The 8,001-nt window shown below is 39.2% G+C and overlaps 1 pseudogene; it reads left to right on the forward strand.

Moving 5' to 3' along the window:
- Positions 1–6,967: 6,967 nt before the first annotated feature.
- LOC105740924 lies at positions 6,968–7,646 on the forward strand (annotated as a pseudogene).
- Positions 7,647–8,001: the final 355 nt, after the last annotated feature.

Consider the following 8,001-nt stretch of genomic DNA (forward strand, 5'->3'; position numbering starts at 1 on the left):
ATCCCATTTCACAGAGGTTTACATCAAATCCAACAGGAAGCTTATTAACCTTACCCTCTCTAGTGTTATTATCTAAAATTGTACAAGGAATACCAGTACATTTAACAACTGGTTCAAATGTAGCACATACAAACACAAAATAGTCATAAAATGTCCCATTAAAGAAATATCATAACCTTATAACAATTTTAGGTTTTAGCTTAAATTTGGCAACACATTTTGACCAATATTTTAACAACTGCATAATGAATTTATCTATGTACGGAGTGGCAGGCAGGATAAGCCAGTCCTGAGGGTAATGGTCGGGAGTCACAGCCGCTTCTTACCAGTTGGAACTGCCAGTGCGTCCAGGTGGAATTAGCCAGTTGTCTGGGAACGGTGTCCAGAACAGCAAACCTTGAGTCATTTCAGGGGGTCAGCAACGGATGGTGGAGGGTGTCAGCTCCAAGTCCTTTTTTGGAGGAGCCAAGGGGACCAAGAAGGGGGGGTGCGTAGGATGGTAGATTACAGCAAAAAATGATACGGCGAAGACCTGAGCTGTGGAGAGAACAAAAGTGCCTTTGGGAGGCCAAGAGACATTAAAGGAGGGCCACTCTGAAGAACAGAGGGTTTGTCGTTTTTCTTTTTAACATTAAGGGAGAGATTGTGTGCTCTCTCTTTAATTTCTGACCAATGACCTAGAGTAAGAACAAGAGTAGACACTGGTTGTCCCATGTTATCAAAATAACCGACGTCCCACAGAACTCCAAAGGGACAGAGGAAAGCGAAAACAGTGAAATAGGCTGCGAACAAATAACCAGTGGCACGTGAAGGAAGCCAGTGGGAGGGGGATCCCACTGAGGAGAGAATAGTCATTAACAAAGGAAATGTTGCCGGTGCTGTAGGAGGAGAAAAAGGTAGTTATGGCGCCAGACACACAAACAACAAACACAACAAATATGACAGACAAACACAGGCGGGTACCCAACAGAATCTATTGGCCATACAGGTCCCTCCCTCGGAGGGCACATACAGACGGATCCAAGGATCCAAAACCACACCAAGGTGTCCCTTGGCTGAATGACCTGCGAATACAGGAACATCTGCCAATCGCAGGCAGCGAGTGCTCGCTGCCGGTCAGGACCAATAAACAAATGCCGGCCAGATGTGACTTGTGGCCCAAACCAAATCCCGGAACAACATCAGGAAGAGGGAACGATTCAAGGGCTCATGCGCCTTGAACCACAGTGCCACAGGGATCGCAACGCTTACGCGTTTTGTTCCCAGTCACTACAAACAGACTGAACGTTCACCAACCAGAACAAAACAAGAGACTCGAAAACAAAACAAAATCTGGACATAAAATTAAACGGCCGTACTTACCCTGAGAGGTTTTTTCAGCCGTTGGGGTCCTCCCACATGGGAGACGATCCCGGACGAGCCCCCAAATGTAAGGGTCGAGTCGCCGCGAAGGAAGGCCCCAAGAGTCAATCTCTCATGCAAGTCACAAAGGGCAAGCTTTATTATCTACGTGCACACAGGGCGGTCTGAACACACAGGAACAGAGCACACCGAGCTGACCGTGGGCTGTGTTTTTAAGTCCAGAGACAAAGGGAGGAGGGATTTAGCAAGCGGGGTTACAGAAGCGAATGGCACTGGTTAGTTTGGGTTGGTTCTTAAAATAATTGGTGGGTTTGAGAATATATGACCTTTCGAAGAAACTAAGAGGGGCAGGCTACAGGGCAACTAAATAGTTAACTTCTGGGGTTTCAGCTGCATTCTGAGAGCTGGTGGGTTTATCTATGTAAGGTGTCCTATTTCACAAGGATGCCCCCAGGTTGGAGATTAAATGTTTACCTAAGCCAGGCCTGAGGCTTTATGACTCCACCTGGGTTCCAAGATAAGGGTTACTTAAGCCTTTTGGTCAAGGACTAGTGGGAGGTCTCTTGTGACCGGGAGTTTGCACTTTAAAAATTCTTTGGGCTTTACAGGCTGTGTTTATTTCTCTTTGTTCCCTTGGGACATCAGGCTTCTGTCTCATATGGCTATATATCTCTTCTGTTTCCAAAACAATGTTTCTCTAGTTATATAAGATACGCTAATGGTGTTTTGATTGGGATTGCATTAAACCTATATAACAATTTGGGGAGTATGGCCATTTTCACTATGTTGGCTCTTCCTATCCAAGGGCAGTGATGTCTTTCCATCTTCTGATATCTTATTCAATATCCTTTTTCAGAATACTGTACTTTTCAGTGTATCAATATTTTTTTTCTTTTGTTAAATGGATTCTTAAGTATTTCATTTTTGGATGCTCTTCTAGGAGGTGTTTTCCTCTAATTTCTGTCTGTTGCTTGTGTACAGAAATTCTACTGATTTTTGAATGTTGACTTTACTTCCAGCTTCACTGCTGAATTTGGTTATTAAATCTAGAAATCTTTTGGTGGAGTGTTTGGGATCTCCTGTGAAGAGTATCATGTCACCTGAAAATAATAATAATTTACCTTGTTTTTTTTCCCCTATATTCCTTTTATTTTTCTTATCTCATTGATCTGGCTAATGTTTCCAGAAGTATAACAAATAGGAGTGATGATAGTGGCCTTCTTTATCTTGTTCTTAATTTTAGAATGAAAGCTTTCAGTTTTTGACCATTTAGCATGATGCTAGCTGTTCATTTGTTGTAGACGGCTTTTATCAGGTTGAGGTAAAGACCATCTAGTCAAATTTTCCACAGGATTTTTTTGCCATTAATGGGTTTCGACTTTCTCAAATGTTTTTTCTGCATCTATTGAGATGACCACATGATTTTTGTCTTTTATTCTATTACTATAATGTATTACATTTATTGATTTGCATATGTTGAACCATCCTTACATTCCTGTGATAAATTCCAGTTGGTCATGGTGTATAATCTTCTTGATGACTTGCTGCATTCTGTTTTAACAGTATTTTATTGAGGAATTTTGGATCTACGTTCATAAGGGAGATTGGCCTATAGCTTTATTTTTTTGGTTGGATTCTTCTCTGGTTTTGGAATCAGGATAATACTTGCTTCCAGGCATGCTTTTGAGAGAATGATTTCCTTTTCAGTTTCCTTGAAGAGTTTCAGAATTAATAGCATTAGTTCTGCTCTAAATTTCTCATAGAATTCCACACTGAATCAGTCAGGGCATGGGCTTTTGTGTGTTGGTAGATTTTTAATTGTATTTTTTATTTCATTGGCTGATACTGAATTATTTAGAATTTTTATGTCTTCTTGATTCAGTTTTAGTAGTTCAATCATGTGTAGGACTCTGTCCATTTCTTTTGTGTTTTCCATCTTATTAGAATACAAGTTCTCACTGGAGAGATAGCTTAGAGGCATAAGCACCTGCCTGGCAAGTACAAGGTCCTGAGTTTGATCCCTAGTGCCAAAAAGGGGGGAAAAAACCCACAATGTAGAATGTACATTCTCATTGTAGCTATTTATGATGTTCTGGATTTCTGTAGGATCTGTTTTGATTTCTCCTTTTCATTCTTAATTGCTTGAATTTGCATTTTTTTCTTTCCTCTTTTTTTAGCTATTAGAAAAATGGTATTTACTTATAATGTCAACAAAACAATTGCAATTTTTTTTTGCAATTACAGAGTGGTATTCAGTTAACAGAACAACAATTATTTTGTATTATTTTGTATAAGCTGCATGAGAGACAACTGAAGATGAAAAACTACCATCCCTATATATATATCTAATTTGTGCTGTGCACCAACAAGAACCTGCTTTAAATTTCCATGCCAATTTACGACCCCCATACTGTACCAGGCAAGATTAGTGGCTATTGAAAATACCACCAGGACAGGGCTATCTAACACATTTGGTAGTGTGTTGACTATACAAAAAATACTGTACAGTGTAAAAACAAATCTTAACAGCCTTACATTTCAGTTTTTTTCTTCAAGAAGAGTGGATTGTGTACAGGGTGGTTAAATGCTTTATAGACAAGAAAAAAAATTGTATTAGAACCAACTTATTCATCATCATCATCCTCTTCATCTTTTTCCTCCTCTTCCTTCTTCTTCTTGTTTTTTTTTTTTTTTTTTTTTTTTTTTTTTTTTTTGCCTTGACAACTCCCCTTTTTGCTGCATTAGTTCTCCTTTAGCCTGGTAGGCAGCGATGTCCTTTTCACACTTTTCCTTCAGCTTAGCAGCCTTCTTCTCATATGGCTGCTTGTCATCTGCTGCAGTATTATTCCACATTTCTCCAGCTTTCTTTGTGACTCACCAATGGAGAGGCCAGGATGTTCTCCTCTGATTTTTGGGCGATACTCAGAACAGAACAAGAAGGCCGAAGGTGCACCCCACCTCTTGCGTGTCTTGGACTCCTTGAACTCTTTTTTTTTTTTATAAGTTTAATTTCTTGGGGGCTTTGCTGGATAGCTAAGTTGTTTAAAGTGCCACTTGGGCTAATGCAATCAGGTGCACAGGACTGCGGTTCAATTCCCAGCTCCAGAAGCTACACCAGAGCTGCCCTTAAAGTAGCATGAAGTAGACAATGTGCTCTTCTGAGCAAGTTTGCACAAAGAATGCATAGGGTAACACTTTGCCTCTCACTTCTTAGGATCTCCTTTGCCAATATTGGCTTGTTTTACTGAGAGAGGCACAGAGTCGCCCAGTACCTGTCCGGCTCTCACTCACCCCAGTACTGTTTTTTCCTCTGTTTAATTGCTTTTCCTTTCTAGAGGTTTCTTTCTATTGGGGTCCTTTTGATTTTAGTTTTTACCTCTTCTTTCTACTACATACTTCAAAGCATTCTATAGGTCTAGTTTGGGGGTCGTAAATTTCTTGAATTGTTCCTTTTCATGGAAGTGTCTTATTTCTCCACTGATTTTTAAATGGCAGTTTTGCAGAGTACATCAGTCTTATATTGAAGATTGTTTTCCTTCAGATTTTAAAATACCTCACTAAGCACCTGGTTGGGCAAGCTTAGGCAAGTGCAAGGACTGTGGTTTGATCCTTGGCACCACATGCTGCACCAGTCCCACCCCCAGGGCAGGCTGAGCAGGCCAGAGTCCGGGCATGGTGGCACACACCTGTAATCCCAGTGCCGGGGAGGCTGAAAGCAGTAGGATCACCATGAGTCTCAGCTGTGTAGTGAGATCCTGCAACAACCAAATACATTAAAAAAAGGAAAAAAAAAAACAAAAAACCTCTCTAAGCTCTCCTTGTTTTTAGAGGCTAGTGTTGAGAAGTCTGCTGTGAATCTGATGGGCAATTTTTTATAAGTCATTTTTTTTCTGGAGCTGATTTTAGCATTTTATTTTTGTGTTGGATTTCTGAATCTTGATTATTATATGCATTGGTGTAGATTTACATTAGTCATGGATATTTGGAGTTCTGTATGCTTTATTTATTTGTACATCAAATTCCTTGTCTGTGTTTGGGAAGTTTTCTGCCATTATTTCTGTGAAGAGGTTTTTAATGGCTTTTGCATTGTCTCCAGATTTCTCACTGACTCCAACCAATATTACGTTTTTCTTCTTTGCTTCATATTGTAGTTGTTGCACTGATTTTTAATGGTGTCTTCCTATTTTTAAGATATCTTTCTTTTCCTGGTCACTAGTCATGTTCCTCTCTTCGAGATCTGATATTCTAACCTTGCCTTCATTCATTCTGTTGTATATAATTTCAGTGGAGTTTCTACTCTCCTGCATTTGTGTTTGGGTTGATTTAATGATTTATTTATTTTTTTTTTTCAGAACTGGGGATTGAACTCAGGCCCTTGTGCTTGCCAGGGAAGCACTTATTCCACTAAGCCATCTCCCTGGCCTTGGGCTGATTTCACTGATGCCATTTCTTGTCTATGTTTGGCACCCATGGTTTTCATCATTTTCCTGAGCTCTACTTTTTAATCTATGTCTGCTTGAATATCTTTTGTTTTGATCATCTTTTTTTTCTACCTTAAAATTATTTTTTTCTATGGCCTCTTCCATTTGTTTTTGTTTTTAAGTTCTGTTATATCATTTTAGAGTGTTCCACCAGTTGGCTTCCAATTTCCTCTTGTAGGTGGGCTGGACATTTGAGGTGGATTTTTGCTTTTTAATCTTGTCATCTTCTATTTGTATTTTACTTTATTTTCTGTGTTGGTGCTTGTAGATTTCTTATGTTAGATAATTTTATCCCTGGTGTTGAGGCTTTATTAGGAAATGTCTGTTCCTTAGGATGCCTTTTAGATATATGTGGTTCTTGGTTTTTAAATGTATTCCAAGAACCTACCTTCCCAATATATTAGAACTGTAAAGTTGCTATCTATTTGACTCAGGGCCCATTCCTTTGGAACTTGGTTATTGTGATGTTTATGACCCTTATTATCATAGTGTTGTCACACACTGTAAATAAACATTATAACAGTATTACACCTTGGTTAAAGTAGCACCATTAACAATAACCATAAGCTCAAACACAGCCTGGTTAGTTACAAACTACTAATTGTTAGTCTGATATCTTTAGCCATAGGAGCAAGATTTACAGATATACTCTATAATTCAACTTATATGAAGAATTCTTATGCAATGATTTCCCACTTAGTAGAGTGATATTACCTTGTTGTATAAGGAATTTGAGAGAGGTAGGGGATAGGATGGAGAGATGAATGACATTAAATATAGTAGCAATAAGTTTTCAGGACATAGGATGATCATGCAAGTTTGAATGTAATTGTAGGACACAAGAGGGAAGATACTGGAAGAGAAAGCCTAGCAGCATTGAAATCAACTGTAAAAAAAGGCAATAGTGTTTATTCACATGAAAGTATCATAAAATCAAGCAAGATAATTGACAAAAGAAAGAAAGAAGAGTAGTAGAATAAAACAAAAGATTAGTGATCTTAACCATGAAAGAAAGAAAAATGAAGGGAGAGTGGCTTTATCCACCACCACCTTTCTCCAACCAGTAGGAACATCTTCCTGCTCTTGTCTGCCTCAGGCCTGCGATCTTTTAGAGACCAAACACCATGCCTTCAATTAAGTTGCAGAGTTCTGATGGAGAGATATTTGAAATTGATGTTGAAATTTCCAGACAGTCTGTGACAATGAAGTCCATGTTGGAAGATTTGGGAATGGATGATGAAGGAGATGGTGACCCAGTTGCTCTACCAAATGTTAATGCAACAATATTAAAAAAGGTCATTCAGTGATGTACCCATCACAAGGATGACCCTCCTCCTCCTGAGGTTGATGAGAACAAAGAAAAGCAAACAGATGATGTCCCTGTTTGGGACCAAGAATTCCTGAAAGTTGACCAAGGAATGCTTTTTGAACTTATTCTGGCAGCAGACTACCTAGACATCAAAGGTTTATTTGATGTTACATGCAAGACTGTTGCCAATATGAACAAGTGGAAGACTCCTGAGAAGATTCACAAGACTTTAATATCAAAAGTAACTTTACTGAAGAGGAGGAAGCCCAGGTACACAAGGAGAATCAGTGGTGTGAAGAGAAGTGAAATGTTGTGCCTGACACTGTAACACTATAAGGATTGTTCCAAATACTAGCTGCACTACTCTGTTTATAATTGTTAATATTAGACAAACAATAGACAAATGCAGCAGCAAAACAATTGCATTAGCATAATATTGTCCTCATTGCATGTGTAGTTTGAGTTACAGATTCCAAACCAATGGCTGAATTTCTTCTAGTCTGAACAAAAGTTTCTAGTTTTCATTACTCTGAAGAAAACTGAACTGTGGGGCTGGGGAGAGGGCTTGGTAGAATAAGTGCTTGTGAAGAAAGAAGAAAGAAGAAAGAAGGGAAACAAGAAAGAAGGGAAAGAAGAAAGAAGGGGAGGGGAGGGGAAGGGAGAGGAGGAGGAAGAAGAGGAAGAGGAAGAGGAGGAGGAGGAGGAAGAAGAAGAACCACCGCCACCACCACCACCACGGAAACAAAAATGATCACATACATTGAAAAAGCAACAAACATACAGATTGAAAAAAAAACAGGACAGAACAGAGACAAAAAGAAGGGGAAAGAAACATTAATAAAGCCAAAT

Source organism: Octodon degus, unplaced genomic scaffold (genome assembly GCF_000260255.1).
Source record: "Octodon degus isolate 3935 unplaced genomic scaffold, OctDeg1.0 scaffold00233, whole genome shotgun sequence".
NCBI lineage: Eukaryota > Metazoa > Chordata > Mammalia > Rodentia > Octodontidae > Octodon > Octodon degus.